The 19,538-nt window shown below is 47.1% G+C and overlaps 1 long non-coding RNA gene across 1 annotated transcript in view; it reads right to left on the reverse strand.

The window, feature by feature from the left end:
- LOC120386677 overlaps positions 1 to 14,647 on the reverse strand; it is a 75,024-nt gene extending 60,377 nt beyond the window's left edge. The window contains exon 1 of the long non-coding RNA XR_005589851.1: positions 14,525 to 14,647. This is a non-coding gene — a long non-coding RNA (uncharacterized LOC120386677). The remainder of the gene's footprint in view (positions 1 to 14,524) is intronic.
- Positions 14,648 to 19,538: the final 4,891 nt, after the last annotated feature.

Consider the following 19,538-nt stretch of genomic DNA (forward strand, 5'->3'; position numbering starts at 1 on the left):
ATTAATAGACTTAATCTCCATGAATTTATCTAGTTCTCTTTTAAACCCTGTTATAGTCCTAGCCTTCACAACCTCCTCAGGCAAGGAGTTCCATAGGTTGACTGTGCACTGTGTGAAGAACTTCCTTTTATTTGTTTTAAACCTGCTGCCCATTAATTTCATTCAGTGGCCCCTAGTTCTTATATTATGGGAACAAGTAAATAACTTTTCCTTATTCACTTTCTCCACACCACTCATGATTTTATATACCTCTATCATATCCCCCCCTTAGTCTCCTTTTTTCCAAGCTGCAAAGTCCTAGCCTCTTTAATCTCTCCTCATATGGGACCCTCTCCAAACCCCTAATCATCTTAGTTGCCCTTCTCTGAACCTTTCTAATGCCAGTATAACTTTTTTGAGATGAGGAGACAACATCTGTATGCAGTATTCAAGATGTGGGCGTACCATGGATTTATATAAGGGCAATAAGATATTCTTCATCTTATTCTCTATCCCTTTTTTAATGATTCCTAACATCCTGTTTGCTTTTTTGATTGCCGTTGCACACTGCGGGGACATCTTCAGAGAACTATCCATGATGACTCCAAGATCTCTTTACTGATTTGTTGTAGCTAAATTAGCCCCTCCCCCATCATGTTGTATGTATAGTTGGGGTTATTTTTTCCAATGTGCATTACTTTACATTTATCCACATTAAATTTCATTTGCCATTTTGTTGCCCAATCACTTAGTTTTGTGAGATCTTTTTGAAGTTCTTCACAGTCTGCTTTGGTCTTATCTTGAGCAGTTTAGTATCATCTGCAAACTTTGCTACCTCGCTGTTTATCCCTTTCTCCAGATCATTTATGAATAAGTTGAATAGGATTGGTGCTAGGACTCACCCTTGGGGAACACCACTAGTTACCATCTTTAAAAAAGGGAAGAAGGAGAATCCAGGAAACTACAGGCCAGTCAGCCTCACCTCAGTCCCTGGAAAAATCATGGAGCAGGACCTCAAGGAATCCATTTTGAAGCACTTGGAGGAGAGGAAGGTGATCAGGAACAGTCAGCATGGATTCACTAAGGGCAAGTCATGCCTGACCAACCTGATTGCCTTCTATGATGAGATAACTGGCTCTGTGGATATGGGGAAAGCAGTGGACTTGATATATCTTGACTTTAGCAAAGCTTTTGATATGATCTCCCGCAGTATTCTTGCCAGCAAGCTAAAAAAGTATGGATTGGATGAATGGACTATAAGGTAGATAGAAAGCTGACTAGATCGTCAGGCTCAACGGGTAGTGATCAATGGCTCGATGTCTAGTTGGCAGCCAGTATCAAGCGGAGTGCCCCAGGGGTCAGTCCTAGGGCCAGTTTTGTTCAACATCTTCATTGTCCAAGAGAGCAGGAGGTTTGAGATTGCTGGTCTCCCAGCTGCTGGAAGGTGCTCTGTACAAACCTTGTACCAATGAATTGCAGTGCACACTGTAGTCCCCTCTGTCAGAGGTAGGGGGCAGCACCATTTCTACAGAGCTCAACACATGGTTTACCTGGTATAACCATTGGGCAGGGCTATGGCTTGTATGCTAAGCGCTGGAGCCAGGTTGTATTCTGCATTGTACTGGCAATTCTCAAGCCACATAGGGATGTGAATAGCATCTAGGATGCAGCACTGAGTCTTTTATTTCAATGCAATGTGCTTTAAAATGGTCAAGAGACTAGGAACCCCAAAATGCCATTTATAGGGTGGAAACACCAAATGAGTCTAAAAGCACTACTCTCCTACAGTCAATTCCAAAAATGTACTTTAACAAGTTGGATTAGAAAAGAGCTGGAAGGCTTTAGTACGATACATGTATCTAAGATTGTTTTGAGAACAGGATTATAAAATCATTGTAAAATACACCAGAAAACTGTGTAGATTCATTTCAATCCATGGGGCAAAACAAACAAACACACACACGCACACACACACCAGATTCCTGTGGTCCAGGATTATGCACCTGTGTTTGCAGTCACTAAATAGCAAGGTACAATATTTAGGATACATGGGCAATTCATTGTTGATAACTTTTCCATATCCTGTTACATTCCCCTAAAATAACGATGCAAAAATTAACATTTGAAGGAAAAGTGTCCCTTTTTCAATGCATCTGTCACACATAGCCAGGAAGTGACATGGGTCTGTGCTCTGTTCAGTACAGTCTGGGATTTGGATTTGACTGTATGAAAGAAAGAGAAACCCCTTTTCCCTGACCAGAGTGGTGTCTGCTGAAACATCCTCTGGTATGGGCAGCATACCTTGAACTAGCAGTGGAGGATGTCTTAGGTTCAACCCTAGGTTCTGTAAACAGAATGGAGACTGAGTGAACTAGACAAAGAAACAAACCCTGTATTCCCTACGGAGGACAATTAGAGTTTATGAATAAAGACTTCATGGGTTCCACTGCTTTATAAAACAATTCTGAAAGCCACTTCATGCATAAGGCCAGCTAGGAAAAAAAAGCATAACATTTTGCATATGTTTGACTCCAGATGACTGGAAATCTGTCTAGCCACCCTTTCCTCCCAGTATTTGCTTTGGATTAATTGTATCTTTAATTGCTTTTGTTTTTATTATTCTTTTCTTTGAGGGACTCCTAATTCCCAGCTGACTGTTATACATTTGCTGCCACTGAGCGGAGCATTATATACTGACCCAGCCCTGAAAAGGGCGATATAGAGGTCCCCCACTGGTGAGCAGGACATTATGCACATTCCCAGTTTCTGAAAGACACGTCACCTGATGGAAGGAGATGGAACTACCCCAGAAATCAGAAACACATGTAAGAACACTTCGCACTTCCATAGATAGCATTGTGTATTTGCCAAGCACTGTGCAAACATTATTAATTCGAAATAGTACAAGGGTTGTTAGCAGAAAGTGAGGTAAACTGTACCTGACAGTACCAGAGTGTAGGACGTTGTGAAATTCACAGAGTCCATGGCCAGAAGGGACCACTGTGATCATCCAGTCTGACCTCCTGTATAGCAAAGGCCAGAGACCCGCCCCACAATCATTCCTAGAGCAGAGCTTTCAGAAAAACATCCAGTCTTGGTTTAAAAATTGTCAGTGATGGAGAATCCACCCCGCCCCTTCGTAAATTGTCCTAAAGGTTCATTACTCTCACCATTAAAAATGTACACCTTGTTACCAGATTTAAGCAGGGGTGAGGTACGAGATGGCTCCTCCTAGACATGACAGGTAAAGACAGCTCAGGATCTCAAACAGCTATGCTAACCCAGTGCCAGTATCCCTGTCTGCCTTCTGTCTCATTGCATCACATGAAAGAACAGAGACCAAGTTCTGCCTCTCCCTCCTCACCCAGCATTCGCAGGGGACATCCTATAGGCAGCAAAGGACTCCACTCTAAGCTTTTCTGTTTGTGAATCTCTCTTTAAACACTGGTGGCTGCCCAAATATTGCCCCCTCTTCTGGCCTTCAAACAACCCCCCAGCTCTCCAAGCTCCCCACAGACCAGGATACACCAACTCAAAGCACCACCACACCCTACCAGGACAAGGGCTGCAAAACCTGCAGACACAGCTCCACTGCTGTGAGGGTCAACACGCCTTCCAAGCTCCATGGGTACTACACACGCTGAGAATCATCCAGTGCACTAACTTCCCCAGTGCCAACGGGGTGGGTGAATCAGACAATCACTGCGCTCTCGGATGAACTCACACAGGAAAATGGTAAAAGACAAACACCCTGTCGCCTGTGGGTGAACACTTGTCACAAAACGATCACTCCACATTTGCCGTCTCAGTCCTCATTCTCAAAGGGAATCTGCACAACCCCTTCAAAAGCCGAGCCTGGGAGCTTAAATCCTTAACTTTGCTTGACACTAAAAGCCATGGAGTGAACAGAGGCACTGGATTTATGGCTTATTACAACAATCTGTAACCTACCAACAACTCCCCTGGCCTCAAGCTGCCTCCCCCTCCACTTTCCTTTCCTCCCTATGATGGGAGGAGTGTTAATGGGCCACTGCACCTTGAATGGCCCCTTGAAATATGCACTACCTACATATGCTAAACAATCTGTTCCACTTTGCTGTGACACTCGCAGTACCTTTCCCAGGCCTGAAGAAGAGCTCTGCATAAGCTGAAAGCTTGTTTCTCTCACCAACAGAAGTTGGTTCAATAAAAGCTATTACCTCACCACCTTACCTCTCTAATATCCTGGGACTGACATGGCTACAAACACTGCCCAAGAAAGAGCCAGGTACCAGCACTGGGTGCAAACTGCCCCTGTGCAGAGAGCCAGCCCAAGGCCCAGGCCCCACTAACATTCTATTTGGGGACTTAATGGGGATTTCAGTGGTGCTGGCTCCCAGTACAGGAGTGAATTGCCCTGATCTGCCTTGTATAGACAGGAGTCCAGCCTACCTCTGACACAAGAGGGATGTAAGTATGAGTCACTCTCACTGTTATTAACTATCTTGGCTCCTCATGGCACTGCTGCATAAAGTCCCAAACACCATGTGCACTGATGGAAAGATGAGACCCCCCACAAGTTCACAGCCCCAGTCAGTGGGTGTTCGTTCAGTTTGATCCCAAAGCACCAAAATGTTACTTGACACATATAGGGGAAAGAAATACCTCTTAGAATTGTCAAAGGTCATAAATAGCTATGTGATGTGTCTCTCAAGAGACTCAGCAGTCAGGATTTACAGCATGTAGAATTATGCTGATGCTATTAGTCTTTGAGATTGGAGGGTGTGTACACACACTTACTCTGCACTGGTTAGTGTGTGGAACCCTAGCAAAAAGTGATTAATGGTGTTTAGAAATCGTAGCATGAGAAGAAAAATTACAATGGTTTGCATTTGCAATCAATGCTGTGAGTTCAGGAATCCTTGTGCCATCAGTAAGGACCAGTTTGGCACTGCAGAAATCTGTGTTCCATTGTCTTCTTCCATTCCCAGGCTGTCACCGACAACACTGAGTTCACACTCTTACAACTAGTGTAGCGCAGTCCTCAAAGAGGATGGAAGCCCATTTCTGTCTGAGTATTATTGTTTGCTACTTGTGTTTCAGTAGCTCCTGAAGGCCCGAGACTGGATCAGGGCCCCTTTGTAATAGGAGTATGTACTGCATATATCCATAGCGTAAAACAGTTCCAGCCCCAAGCCGCTCACCATAGAAAGCAGGCATCCAAACAGCTCCGAACCTCTTTAGTCTGGAAATCAGGCTGGGATCAGACTCGTGAATAGGCCATAGGTCATCACTAACCAACTCAGGAAAAGAGCAGCTACCTGATGGCAGTGAATGCATTTGATTGCCTCGCTGTGGGGCCAGTGCAGATCATTTACTCCCAGAGGTGACTGCTCAGGTCAGGGCTGAGATCATTAGCAGGGTAAATGGGGAAGTGCCTGACACGGTCTGCCCTGTAAATGGAAAAGATTCTGTCTTCTGCACTCCCAGCCTTGTAAGACTCTGAGCAGCGTGGCTCAAAGAGGTTAGCCTTGGGGCCTCCCAATGTGTCTCTGCTGTCTGCAAAGCTAGCAATCTCCCTCATTCTAGACAATGCCCATAGGGGGAAAACACTATTTCCATATGTTTAATCAAATGCACTGCACACATCTGTAGCTCTTGCACTGGAAACATTACAAACCTGGGGAAGTTGCATGACGTTCATACTCTCTGCCATGCCAAGGTCTGTTTCGAATACAGGAGAACTGTAGATAGGGTGACTAGACAGCAAGTGTGAAAAATCAGGATGGGGGTGGGGGTAATAGGAACCTATATAAGAAAAAGACCCAAAAATCGTGACTGTCCCTATAAAATCGGGACATCTGGTCACCCTAAGTGTAGAACAGCAAGAGTTTAAAGAGCATTTTCTCTAATGTCACATAGGAAGGATTTTTTCCTGCACACACACCCAGAAAGTCCCATTATCCCCAGGGGGGCTGTAGGTCTTCATTTAAGGTTTTCAAGCACTTTTATAAGAAAATATGTGAGCAACTTCACTTTGAGAAACTTCTGGAGCCTTCCATGTAAACCAGGAGATGTTCACAAGTGCCAGCAGAAATGTGGGTCCACTCAGGGACCAGGAGCTGAGCCTGGGCACAGTCCTTCCCCACCCACTCCCCCGCACACACACAATTACATTCACACAATGGCCTCAGCTAATGTCCTTGTATTAAAAAAACAGCCTTAATAGGGCCAGGATGGTGAGCAGAGAGGAATCCCTTTGCACCTGAACAAGAAGGATTTTGTTAAGGGCTGCCATTTATTTATTTCCACCTGTACAGTGGGCAGAAGCCACATGGTGCTGGAGATGTCTGCACACATAGGCTATCAAGACTGGGCTCCCAAAACTGTGACGGAGCCCTGGTATCTCCCCTGGATACGTGAAAGTAGAACCTCCTCCATGGACTGGCAGCTGATTATGTTTTCTGCAGAGACCAGGTTTACTGTCGTTTGTTCATAATTTAGTCTTTAGCTTGGTCACTGGGATCTAATGATTCAGCAAATGTTTTAAACCCTCCCCCAGGACACTGCGTGCCTTACTCTAGCTTTGGACAAACTTTTAACTATCTGAGTAGGGCTGGTGTATTTGTTGTGCTCATCTTACCCTACCCTAGAACATCCCTTTCCCGAAATGCTCTTCCCTGTCTTCTGCCCAGACTTGCTTTACCTTGGCAGCTGCTTGTAGGCTTTACACTGTACTTTCTCCCTGTTGTGTTTAGGGACTAGATGGCTGCTAGCAGGATTCTGCTGCCCTGTGCAAAGCTCTTTAAACATTGCCCATGTTCTCATAATTTAAGTGGCTTTCTGCAAAGCAACATTTCGTTCCAACATCACCTTTTAAACTCATCTTGCCAAGAAATATTTTCCATTGAACCACACTTGCAACCCACATCACATCCTTAAACTTTCTTGCTTTACCTATAACGGAGGCCATGAAATCCACATCAAAGTAATACTGCAAGATATGCGGCCAGGAAGTTCTTGCTACTTTGCTCTTGGGCTTCAGATACTTAGAGTCAATCTAAAGTAAGAAATACCATGACTGTCTATGGGCTTTCTATCACACCTATCTCCACTGCTGGAATATAGAAATGCTGATGTATGAGAGTTTATATGTCAGCATTTTAAAAGTTACTTGTTTTGTCATTTTTAATTATTGTCTTTTTACCCTGTGTCCTAGTGCTGCATTTCAGGACTAGTTTCCATTCCATGTCAAAGTCAATGGGGTTACCCCAGCTGAGGCCAGGGCCCCCTGACCGTCTGTGTGCCAAAGGCTGGTGCAAATTGAAAGCTGACTGCATAGAGGCAGTGGAGTAGCGGCAGGGTGAATGCCGCTGCTGGTGTCACTACCTGGATTTTAAACAGGTTTTTGTTTGTTTCTGGCAGAAGCACCCGAAGGCTGTGGCTACACTGCAAGCAGGGCCGGCTTTAGGCACTGCAGGGCCCGATTCAAAGGAGCTGCCACCGAAGTCCTTCCGCTGTCTTTGGCGGCAGCTCAATTACTGCCACGGAGGAAGGTCCCTCCACTGAAATGCCGCCGAAGACAGCAGCAACGATTGAGCTGCTGCCGCCGACAGTGCTGGGACTTCAGCGGCAGCTCAATCGGCTGCAGGTGCCGTCGGCGGCATTTCAGCGGAAGGACCTTCCTCCACGACAGCAATTGAGCTGCCGCCAAAGACAACGGCGGGACTGCGGCAGCAGCTCCTTTGGGATGTTGCTGGGCCCTCTTAGGGGCACGGGGCCTGATTCCGGGGAATCAGCTGACTCACCCTAAAGCCGGCCCTGACTGCAAGGGCTGTCCATGAGCTAGCCTGGCTCCAGCTGGGGAACAGCTGTGCAGACAGCACAGTGTGGGTGGCAGTGGTGGCAGTACCGACCCAGCAGACCCCGGCTCACTGCTATCGCTACCTGTGCTAGCTGGTGCACAGCTTTTGTGGCATAGACCCACCCTCTGGGACAGGGGGCTGTGCAAACGCCCTTCTCCAATCCCTGCCCTTTGGGCCTCGCCCGGGTCACCAACATTCAGCCAAAATGCAGCCCCGCTCAGACTAGCAGAAAGCCAACATACCCCTTGGCCATGGCTGCCGAACACTGGCTAGCTTCGCAGACAGGACTCCAGCGTGATTTCAGCTCGGATAAGGGAGGATTGTGCGCAGCTTGTTTTGTGCCCCCAGCCTTTCTTGGGGACGTGCTCAGGGGTCCTGACCTCCTGTGACCTTCACTTTCATGCTTTTTTACAGTTTCATATTGCAAAAACAACCTGAACGTAATGAAATTGTTTTTACTACCAACAGGGTGTAAAACCTCGTTGCGCCCTGCCTGCAAGGGGGCGGTAGGCCATGCACATATCTACTGCTATGCTAGTCAGCCCAGGATTAGGTCACTGCAGGGCAGGAGATAATCTCCTAAACCACTGAATAATTTAAAGGGTAATTTGGTGGTCAGCTAATGTCAGACCTTTATAATTCTGTAAATCATCTCTCCAAATGATCCCTAAACGGCATTAGACAATAGACTTTCCCTATTGATTATCTGTTCTGTGCAGGTATTGATTTCAAGTGGGCGACCGCACATGCATCAGTTGTTCTGATGGTTTAAATGAGAACAAGGAGGCCAGGCTGACAAAATCATTTGCATTCAAGAGCACATGGAATGGCTCTGGTACCACATGCCACTCCGAGATGATTCAGCAGAACCTGCCCTCTGGCCTGGACCCTGGGGGAAGGCACAGGAAGGAGCTCAGGGCAGGGAGGTGCCAATTCCCAAAGGCACATGGGGCACCATGGGCTGGCAGTTACTCGCTTTAATGCTTGTGTGATGCTGTATTTTTAAACCAATTCATGAACTAACAGTCAGATAGGACCAGGTCCTGCTCCCCTGGAGATCAGTTGCTCACTTGGATGGGAGCTCCTCTCCCATGGACACACACAGCCCAAAGGGGCTGCTCCCCAAAGCTGTGTCTGTCCTGGGGTCTGCACACGGGCTCCAGCATCTCACCTTTACTTGGGAGTGGCTGAGCCTGACCTTGGGGGCCCTTGTGTGTGGAACTCACCCCCCTGGGCTTCTCCCTAAGCCCAAGTCACTATTTGAATTTCCATCACCCGCCGTGAAGCGCTGGCTCTGAGGCTGCTGTATCTCTGGGCATGGAGTCTTTGGGGTTTTACGTGGTCTGTTTTACAATGGTTTGTAACTATTTGATTGCTTTTTAGTTAATTGTGTCATACCTGGAAGTGAAGGTGGTGGTACCAGTGATATATTAGACAAGAACGCCATTGACCCGTGGCTCAGTATCTCTGCTATCCATTGCACTGTGTCTATTCCACAGTAGTTGTCCCCACTGAGTGACAGAAGTGGTTAAACTATCTAACAGGAGATTCGATTATATTATGCAGCTGCAAGGAAGAAGCTGGCAGCTCTCACTGCCTAACCAAAAGAGAAAACCTAGTCTCCAATATTATAACCGAGGATAAGTTCTCATGCAACATAAGAAGCACTCAGGAGACCAATTCCTTTGTAAAGCTATGGAAACAGATACACACACACATGTATATAAGGTAGGTATATTCCTGTCTGCAGCACAGTTGACTGAAGATGAACTAGTAACCAGATCTTGTGTCCACACACACATCTCCCAGAGCAAACAGGAATCTGTATCTCCTTCACTGCAGCTTAGTTGTAAACATACAGATGAAGGGATTTACAAATGAAGATGAAATGAATGATCTCATCGATGTGACAGGCCTCACCTCTTCAGGGAACATTGTGGAACACTGAAGCTATTACCTATTGGTGGGTACAGGCAGTGATGATTTTTCCATTGATAAGGTATAAAATAATGAATAATACAAGAACGTAGTGCCAGTTGCCCAAGATAAATGCAGAGTCCTCACAGCCATGGCAATGAGCTCTGTCACCTGTTCACTTGATCTTGGTCTGAATTTTAAAAAATGCTAAATTTAAATATGTTGGGATTGGTTTTCTTATAAAAAATTATTACCATTCATACGCAGTGGTTTGTAGTTGATTTTTAAATACCCAAACTGACTAGTGACTTGCCATGGTCTCAGTAAATTAAACTCCCCAATTCACCGTGATGCTAACAAGCTACTGTGCAAAATCAGAGACACCTATGGACTCTGCAAAGAGAAACTCAGCAGTGCTCCCACTGGCCTGAGCAGAGTGAAGGTCCCAGTTCTGATCTCTCCTGCAGTAAGATGCAGGACACATATGCAGCTAGTCTGGCTACCGGTTGGGAATCCACTCGCTGGCTATGTCTGCCCTAGGTGGATATAACCACCCTGCAATAGGCCATCCTTAAATCCACATTGGTCAGTATAGATTCTACTTAACAGAGGGCTTTTTCTCAGAACTCATGTCTCACTTATGGAGTCAACAGAGCAGAATAGACAGTTCTTGGGTCCTTCCCCCCTCCCGCCCCCTGCCCAGCTCTGACCTTATGTTCCAGCTGCAGTTATAGAACAATGAGATCTGGAGGAAACTAATGCAGCCATTTATTTAACCCATAAAAATGACGAGCAGATTATACAAGGCGACTGTACCTGCTTCAGAGATTAAACATCATTTGGAAGTCAGAGGGCAACTACTTATTGGGTGCAATGTATTTGATTCAGAGCCATGAGCAGGATTATATTTCTTGGGGGTATTTGTGCTAATTTCAAAGACTAGACAGACAGTAGCTGAAAGCAAAAGTGGAGAGGAATGGATTTGCGCTTAATGTTGTTTTTTCCAGAATCCAGAGGGGCATTATTTTTCAGATGCTGAACTGAAAAATACTTCCATGTCCTCAGAGGATCAAGGTCTATCAAAACAGACAAAAGGAAGATGCACAGTTTAGTGGCATCACAATTCAGATGGTTCATATTTCTGCTAAGCTCGCCAGGCTGTTTCACAGACCATGCAGCTCAGGATTGCTTTCAGACACAGAACTATGCACGGAAGTACAGATTTAGATACAACCCGAGATACATCCACAGATATTTGGTGCTTCTGAACAATCTGTATTGAATCAAACCTGATTACATTAAAGTATTAAGTACATGTTGCCTTTAGAAATTTTCAAAGGCATCTTTGGGAAGTTGTTATGTGGAAAATTTAAGTAATAGGTTTAAAGCTAAAGGACAGCATGCCATCTGTCCAAACAGACTTTGCAAAGCATCTCTTAGGGCTAAGGACTATTTCACTTGTAACTACCATACCAATATCATTGGGTTTTGTTATTCTAGCACATGCTGTAAATGAAAAACATTTTTCAAAGTTTCTTCTTTATTAAAGCAAATTTTTTTGTATTAACCATTTCATTCAGAGTTCCTCCTGCAGAGTTTGAATAACAATATGACAGAAGACAATGGGATGGCTGAAGGAATTTACAGCAGGACAGAAATCATGGTTTGATTGTTGACCAACAACTGCAGTGACCAAGTTTCTACCATCTAATGGGCGCTTGGTGGTTTATGTGAGATGAGTTGAGGGACTTTGTCCACTAGGAACTGGACTATGTCCACATCACAAAACATTACCTTGTCAATAGGTGCTTGCTAACTCCTTATTGCCAGTCCCAATGCTCATGGAGTCAGATGTAGACGTGGTCCCTCCAAGTCAGGGCTCTGGCACATTTGCAAGTGCACTACCAGTGCCTGGATTTACCTGTTGGATGGAGGATTTCAGCCTCCAGAGCTGCACTCCCTTCATTTTGGAAAATGTTTTTGGAAATGTGTAAATGAGACAGACCAGCAAACCAGCCCCCAGATCCACATCCTTTGCACCATACAATGGGTCAGATTCACAGGGAGCGGTAAACCCATTTGTTGTGATTATGGGCACATTTGACATTTTATAGACATTGTAGCAGCTTCTGTAGAAGCTCTTGATACATGCAACTGAGCTGACTCCGAGTCTTACTCCTGCCCCAAAGCCCTGACTCATACAGAGCATCCTGCACACCATGTAACAAGGGCCAGCTGGAAAGCCACACTGCTGACAAGCCAATCCCACTCAGGAAGATTGCGTAACTGGGTTAATCAATACAGAGCATAGACAGAAATAGGGGTTTTGCTTTTCCCCATCCTGGCCCTGGCCTATCACCTGTCTACAAGCACAAGAAAGGAAGCCTTAGCAGCCATTCCTTCCAAGTGGTTTGAATGGTACTGTCATTCAGAGCTTGGTTTAGTGCATCCAAGCTATCCTTTGGGCTGGGTTGTCCGCTTTCCAGGTGCAAAGGCAACTAGCTCAACGTGACCTCACATCTCCTCCTTTTCATTCTTCTGTCTATTCATTTCCCTGCCTTGCACTGTTGTGCATTTGGATTTTCTTCAAAGGGTAGGCTGAGGTTTGCAGCTCTTTGTTGTGGGTGTTGCAGCATGGGAGTCCTGGGAGCGAAGCACAGCGGAAGGGTCTCTCCACGTGCTCATGTAACTCCCCGAGCATCAGGGGAAGAAACTCCCCTTAGGCAGGTGTTGGAGTGTTTAGTCAGTGCCGTTTCAGCACAGAGGATGCTGAATCACTCTAGGACTCTACCCGGAAAGCCAGGAGCAGAACTCATCACTCTGAACAGGAAAGAATGGACTTTCTTCCTTTTGACCATGTGGTGTGTGTCACATCTGTTCCCAGTCCACTGCAGAGACCCAGCAATACTGAGCAGGCACAAGCCTGCCCCCATGTGGTCAAGTTACATTACAGGCTAAAATTGCCACAAAGGAAAGACTCTGAAGGTGCTAAAAGGACCTTGTGTTACATTTCAGATTTCACCGGGGTAGCCACAGATGCTGGCCAGCTTTTGCCTGGCTTAGCAGCAGCACCCAAAATATTAACAAGCCATGGCAGCAAGGTGGGGCACCTCCTGCTGCAGGGAGCTCTGACAGTTATCTGGGGTGTTCCTCTGATTGTAAAGCACATTAGCCAGATGGCCATTGGGCCCCTTTTATTTGGGTGCCTAATGTTAGATAACGATACTTGAACAACGTGGCTGGTTCATTTCCTAGAGACCAACTCAGCTCTTGTGTAACCAGTGCTGGTTTTTTACTCCAAGTCACTGGAGCAGCTAAATGATGATGCACAACTGAAATCTAGATATAGACATTAAAATAACTTGTATGCAGGGTAGTTGTAGCCCTGCTGGTCCCACAATATTGGGTGTTAATGGGCCACTCTGCCTTGAATGGTCTCTTTGAACAGTGTCTCTCAATCTTTCCAGACTATTGTACCCCTTTCCAAAGTTTAATTTGTCTTGCATACTCCCACATTTCACCTCACTTAAAACCTACTTGCTTACAAAATCAGACATAAAAATACCAGTGTCACTGTGCAGTTACTGAAAAATTGCTTCTCCTTTTTAACATAAAAGTAAATTGATTGGAATATAACTTGTACTTGTGTTTCAGTGTACAGTATATAGAGCAGTATGAACAAATCATTGCATGAAATTTTAGTTTGTACTAACAGACATTTTGGAGCATGAGCTTTCTTGGGTGAAAACGTCTGTTAGTCTATAAGGTGCCACAAGACTCTTTGCTGCTTTTACAGATCCAGACTAACACGGCTACCCCTTTGATAGTTTGTACTGACTTTACTAGTGATTTTTAGTAGTGTAGCCTCTTGTAAAACTAGGTAAATATCTAGATGAGTTGTTGTACTACCCCTTAGAAAACCTCTGCATATCCCCAGGGGTACATGGACTCCTGGTTGAGAGCCACTGCCTTAGAATATGCACTAACTACTTATGCTAAACAATCTGTTCCACCTTGCATTTAGCAGTGATGCTCAAAATACATCTCCCAGCCCTGCAGAAGCTCCAAAGCTGGTCTCTCTCACCAACAGAAGTGCATCCAACAAAAGATATTACCTCCCCCACCTTGTCTCATTAAAATAACTCATCAGTGAGTGGCCACACCCCATGTGCCCCCTGATGAGCTCAGTGGGGGTGGGGGGCGCCTTGCAGGCAGCAACCCCCTCCCCCACACACACTCACTTTCTTCTCAGACTGCTCAGTAAGTTTCACCCAGAGGCTTTTTGTGACACAAAATAACCCACTGTGAGCTTATTAATATAAAAATAAACTCCAAAATAAACCCCCCAGGCCACAATTCAAGTCCAGCACAAGTTCACTCAAACCAAAATGCCTCTTTCCTCTCCCACCTGTAGTCTATCTCCCAGGACTCCCTACTGATACCTGTTCTCTCCTCACAACCTCCATTCTCCTTGAGCATTACTGACTCCTGCTGCTTTTATAGGGAAATCACCTGATACATACCCAGGTGTGGCTCATTAGTACTCAGGGTTGGCTGATCACAGACCTCCAGCTTCTAAGCTGCAAGACACCCTTTTATACCACTAAAGCCCCCAAGCAACTGAGTACAATACACAGCCAGCCCCTCCTAAGGAGACAGACAGACTGTCAAAGACCAACTCAGCAATCTGAGCAACACCTCCACACCCACCTCTGCTCCACACCTATGAGAAATCCATCAGTGAGTGATGGTTTGAGGGGTAGGTGGGCTTGGCTGGCATTTACCTTATCATGCAGAGATGGGTTTCAGAATTGCCTGTGCTGGAGTATCTTTCTTTCTCCTGCCCTTTGTGTGTCATCTGTCTTCTCAGACCACACAGGCTTTTGGGCAAGGACTGGGCCTTCCTGTGTGTGTTCAGTGCTGAGAACAATGGGCCTGGCTTTAATAGTAAATAATACTGATAGTGCAGCTGACAGAATTAAACTGAGTGGCAGAAACACTGCTCACCTGAAATCCCAGCTTTCTTTATTCCATGTTTGCTGTGGGCTCCAACAGAAATCCAGCATGCTCTGTGTTCAGGCTGCCTGCAAAACAGCTTCTTGGTTTTAACATCTTTTTTTCTTCCAGATCAGCCTCTCACCTCTTAGTTTACTTTGCCCAACCCTCCAACTGTCTGTGGAAAACATTTCAACCCACAAGTGTGCTCAGCTGTTATTGCCACTGAGAGCTGATACTTCATGTTTAGAAGAGTAAGATTCTCTCTCTGGGTAATGAACATAGTTTTCCCTTGCAAGGATGTGCATAGGAAAGGAATGCAGACACCTCTGGGAGATAACATGTGTCTATGTAAACAAGGCACACAGCTGGGCAGGCCATGCTGTTTATATGTAAACTCAATGGAACCTGCATACTCAGAACAGTTATTGTGAGTGTGGGGAGGGCTTCCCATGGATTTCTAACCAGAAGGGCTGGAGTTGTACTGGGGTTGTCCCTGACCTAAGAATACTCAGCCAAGCAGACAGAGGAAGGGAAAAGTCCCAGGAAGCATTATCTGACCCTGAAGTAGTTGTGAAGGAAAGTGGCTTTAGTATCACCAGGGAGCAGGAAGCACTGGAAGAAATGGCTAATCTCTTAGGGATTGGCTACACTGGAGAGTTGCAGCGCTGGTGGTGGCTTTACCGCGCTGCAACTCACTCACTGTCCACACTTGCAAGGCACATACAGCGCTGTATCTCCCTGGCTACAGCGCTGGCTGTACTCCACCTTGGCCTGGGGAATAACGACTGCAGCGCTGGTGATGCAGCACTGCTCCGCCAGTGTGGCCACCAAAAGCGCTGTTCTTGACCTCCAGAGGTATTCAGAAGTATCCCAGAATGCCTGTTCAGCCACTCTGCTCATCAGTTCGAACTCTACTGCCCTGGCCTCAGGTGACCCACCCTTTAAATGCCCCAGGAATTTTAAAAATCCTCTTCCTGTTTGCTCAGCCAGGTGTGGAGTGCAATCAGTGAATCTTTCCAGGTGACCATGCCTCCACGTGCCAAACGAGCCCCAGCATGGAGCAATGGCGAGTTGCTGGACCTCATCAGTGTTTGGGGGAAGGAAACTGTGCAGTCACAGCTGCACTCCAGCCGTAGGAATTACGATACCTTTGGGCAGGTATCAAAGGCCATGCTGGAAAGGGGCCATGACCGGGACGCGCTGCAGTGCAGGGTTAAAGTGAAGGAGCTGCGGAGTGCCTATTGCAAAGCCCGCGAGGGAAACCGCCGCTCCAGCACTGCCCCCACGACCTGTCGTTTTTACAAAGAGCTGGACGCGATACTTGGGGGTGACCCCACCGCCAATCTGAGGACCACGATGGACACTTCAGAGCGGGGGGCGGAGGGAGGGGAGGAGGAAACCGAGAGTGAGGGTACTGGGGTGGGGGGAGACACCCCGGAGTCCCTGGAGGCATGCAGCCAGGAGCTCTTTTCAAGCCAGGAGGAAGGTAGCCAGTCGCAGCAGCCGGTACTTGGTGGAGGACAAACAGAGGAGCAGGTTCCCAGTAAGCAGCTTTTTATTTTCTGGATGGAAATTTTTTGGGAGAGGAGGGAGGGTTCTGCATGCATGCATGCCTAGATGTGGAATAGCGCATTGATGTGGTCTATCACGTCATGGTAATCGGCCTCGGTAATCTCTTCAAAAGTTTCAGTCAGAGCGTGGGCAATGCGCTTGCGCAAGTTTATTGGGAGAGCCACTGTGGTCCTTGTCCCAGTCAGGCTAACGCGTCTGCACCACTGTGCTGCGAGGGGTGGGGGGACCATTGCTGCACACAGGCAAGCTGCATAGGGGCCAGAGCGGAATCCGCATTGCTGTAGAAGACCCTCCCGCTCTTCCCAGGTGACCCACAGCAGCGAGATATCTTCCAGGATCAACTCCTGTGGAAAATGTTGGGAGAGTGTTCAGTGTAGGTGCCCCCTGCAGCTGTTTGCTTTCCCCAATGCACAGAAACCCCAGTACAGCCCTGAAGCAATCAGTCCCCCTTACTCACCATTTTGGGACTCCTGTGAGTTCTGTGCGCTCTCTTTGGTATGGGAAAACTATGCTATTGTGAAGAATGTTACTCCTTCACTGTGTGGGAATAACTGTCTGAGATATAAACAATGCTGCCTCTGTTAAGTGTTGCCTTTTTTGCCTTTCCACAAACAACCTTGAGTTCTCGGCTGCCCGTGTTATCAACAGCTCAAAGACTCCAAAACCTCCGGAAGAAGCCGCGAAAAAGCAAAGAAGACCTGCTGCAAGCAGTTATGGCCAGAGAGAATCAAAAAGTGCAGGACTGGAGGGAAAGGGAAAGCAGGATCTGTCAGAAAAACGCAGCGGCCAGGAAGAAAAGCACAAAGCAGCTGATAAGCATCCTGGCGCGCCAAGCGGACTCTATCCAGGCGCTCGTAGCCATGCAGGCAGAGCACTACCATGCCCACCCCCGTCCCAAAGCTCTTTCCCTTGTGCGCCAATGTCAGCTCAAAACCCCCTTCCCCAGCATCCAGGTTCTTACCACCGCCAGCTGCCTCCAACACCCGTACGTTCACCAACCAGCCCTGAGAACTACGACCCTTACCCTCTGCACCCAACCCCCATCACCATGCAGTATAGGCACCCTGAAGTGCAGCAGTCATTGCACAGCACTCCAGACAGGACATATTCAAACCTGTGACTGCACAGTTCCCCACCCCAACCCCCTGCCCTTTTAGGTTCCCAAAATGTTGTGTGTTTGTCAATAAAGTTATTTTCTTTTCAATAAATGAATTCTTGGCTTTGAAAACAGTCTTTATTATTGCAGAAAGTCAGAGATACCTTAGCCCAGGAAAGAAACAGGCACTGCAAATCAGCTTAGGAAAAACAGATTCCTACTAACATTGTAACCACTGCACTTCACTCCCGTGCAAGGCACCAAACATTACTGTTGGTTTTCAGCCTCAAATTCCTCCCTCAAGGCATCCCTAATCCTTGCAGCCCTGTGCTGGGCCTCTCTAGTAGCCCTGCTCTCTGGCTGTGCAAATTCAGCCTCCAGGCCTTGAACCTCGGAGGTCCATGCCTGACTGAATCTTTCACCCTTCCCTTCACAAATATTATGGAGGGTACAGCATGTGGATATAACCGTGGGGATGCTGCTTTCCCCCAAGTCTAGCTTCCCATACAGAGATCACCAGCGCCCCTTTAAATGGCCAAAAGCACACTCCACAGTCATTCGGCACCGGCTCAGCCTGTAGTTGAACCGGTCCTTGCTCCTGTCAAGCTTCCCTGTGTAGGGTTTCATGAGCCACGGCATTAACGGGTAAGCGGGGTCTCCAAGGATCACAATGGGCATTTCAACGTCCCCTACTGTGATCTTCCGGTCTGGGAAAAAAGTCCCTGCCTGCAGCTTCCTGAACAGGCCAGTGTTCCGAAAGATGCGTGCATCATGCACCTTTCCAGGCCAGCCTGTGTTAATGTCAATGAAACGCCCACGGTGATCCACAAGCGCCTGGAGAACCATAGAGAAATACCCCTTCCGATTAACGTACTCGGATGCTAGGTGGGGTGGTGCCAGAATAGGAATATGCGTCCCATCTATCGCTCCTCCACAGTTAGGGAAACCCATTTGTGCAAAGCCATCCACAATGTCCTGCACATTCCCCAGAGTTACGGTTCTTCTTAGCAGGATGCAATTAATGGCCCTGCAAACTTGCATCAACACGATTCCAACAGTCGACTTTCCCACTCCAAACTGGTCTGTCTGGAGTTGCCAGCTTCCAGATTGCAATAGCCACCCGCTTCTCCATCATCAGGGCAGCTCTCAATCTCATGTCCTTGCGCTGCAGGGTGGGGGCGAGCTCAGCACACAGTCCCATGAAAGTGGCTTTTCTCATCCGAAAGTTCTGCAGCCACTGCTTGTCATCCCAGACTTCCATGACAATGTGATCCCACCACTCAGTGCTTGTTTCCCGAGCCCAAAAGTGGCGTTCCACAGTGCTGAGCATTTCCGTGAATGCCAGAAGCAATTTAGTGTCATACGCGTCAGGCGACTCGCTAGCATTGTCAGACTCCTCATCACTTTGTATCTTAAGGAATAGCTCAACTGCCAAACGTGATGTGCTGGCGAGACTCATCAGCATACTCCTCAGCAGTTCGGGCTCCATTTCCCACAGAAATCTCACTGCACAGAAACCGTTGAGAGAGTCAAGATGGCGCCAAACGTGGACAGAAAAACAGGGATTGCTGGGATGTGAAGCGATGCATCACGGGGCACTGGGACAGGAAGCAGAATGACCTGCACCCTCTGCCCCCTTCCCACAACCCACGGCGCCAAAATGGCACCAAAATGGGACGAGGTGCTCTGTGGGATAGCTGCCCATAATGCACCACTCCCAACACCGCTGCAAATGTGGCCACACTGCAGCGCTGGTAGCTGTCAGTGTGGCCACACTCCAGCGCTTTCCCTACACAGCTGTACGAAGACAGCTGTAACTCCCAGCGCTGCACACCTGCAAGTGTAGCCAAACCCTTAGGCTGCCATGTACATGACTGAACAACAGCTGTTCTGTTAAAGAGAAATTAAATGTTGCTTTCGCCCTAAAGGTCCCATACACTCATCTTGGCACCTGTCTGAAGGGGATCCTTTGGTGAACACTGCCAAGAGCTGGGTGTGGTCTGCCCGGCCCTCAGACATGGCGATGGAAAGGAAAGGAAAGGAAAGGAAAGGAAAGGAAAGACGCCATCTTTATGTGGCACAATTAAAGATCTACCATGATATCATCTTAGAGCAGTCCCAACCTCCCACTT

Source organism: Mauremys reevesii, linkage group 19 (genome assembly GCF_016161935.1).
Source record: "Mauremys reevesii isolate NIE-2019 linkage group 19, ASM1616193v1, whole genome shotgun sequence".
NCBI lineage: Eukaryota > Metazoa > Chordata > Testudines > Geoemydidae > Mauremys > Mauremys reevesii.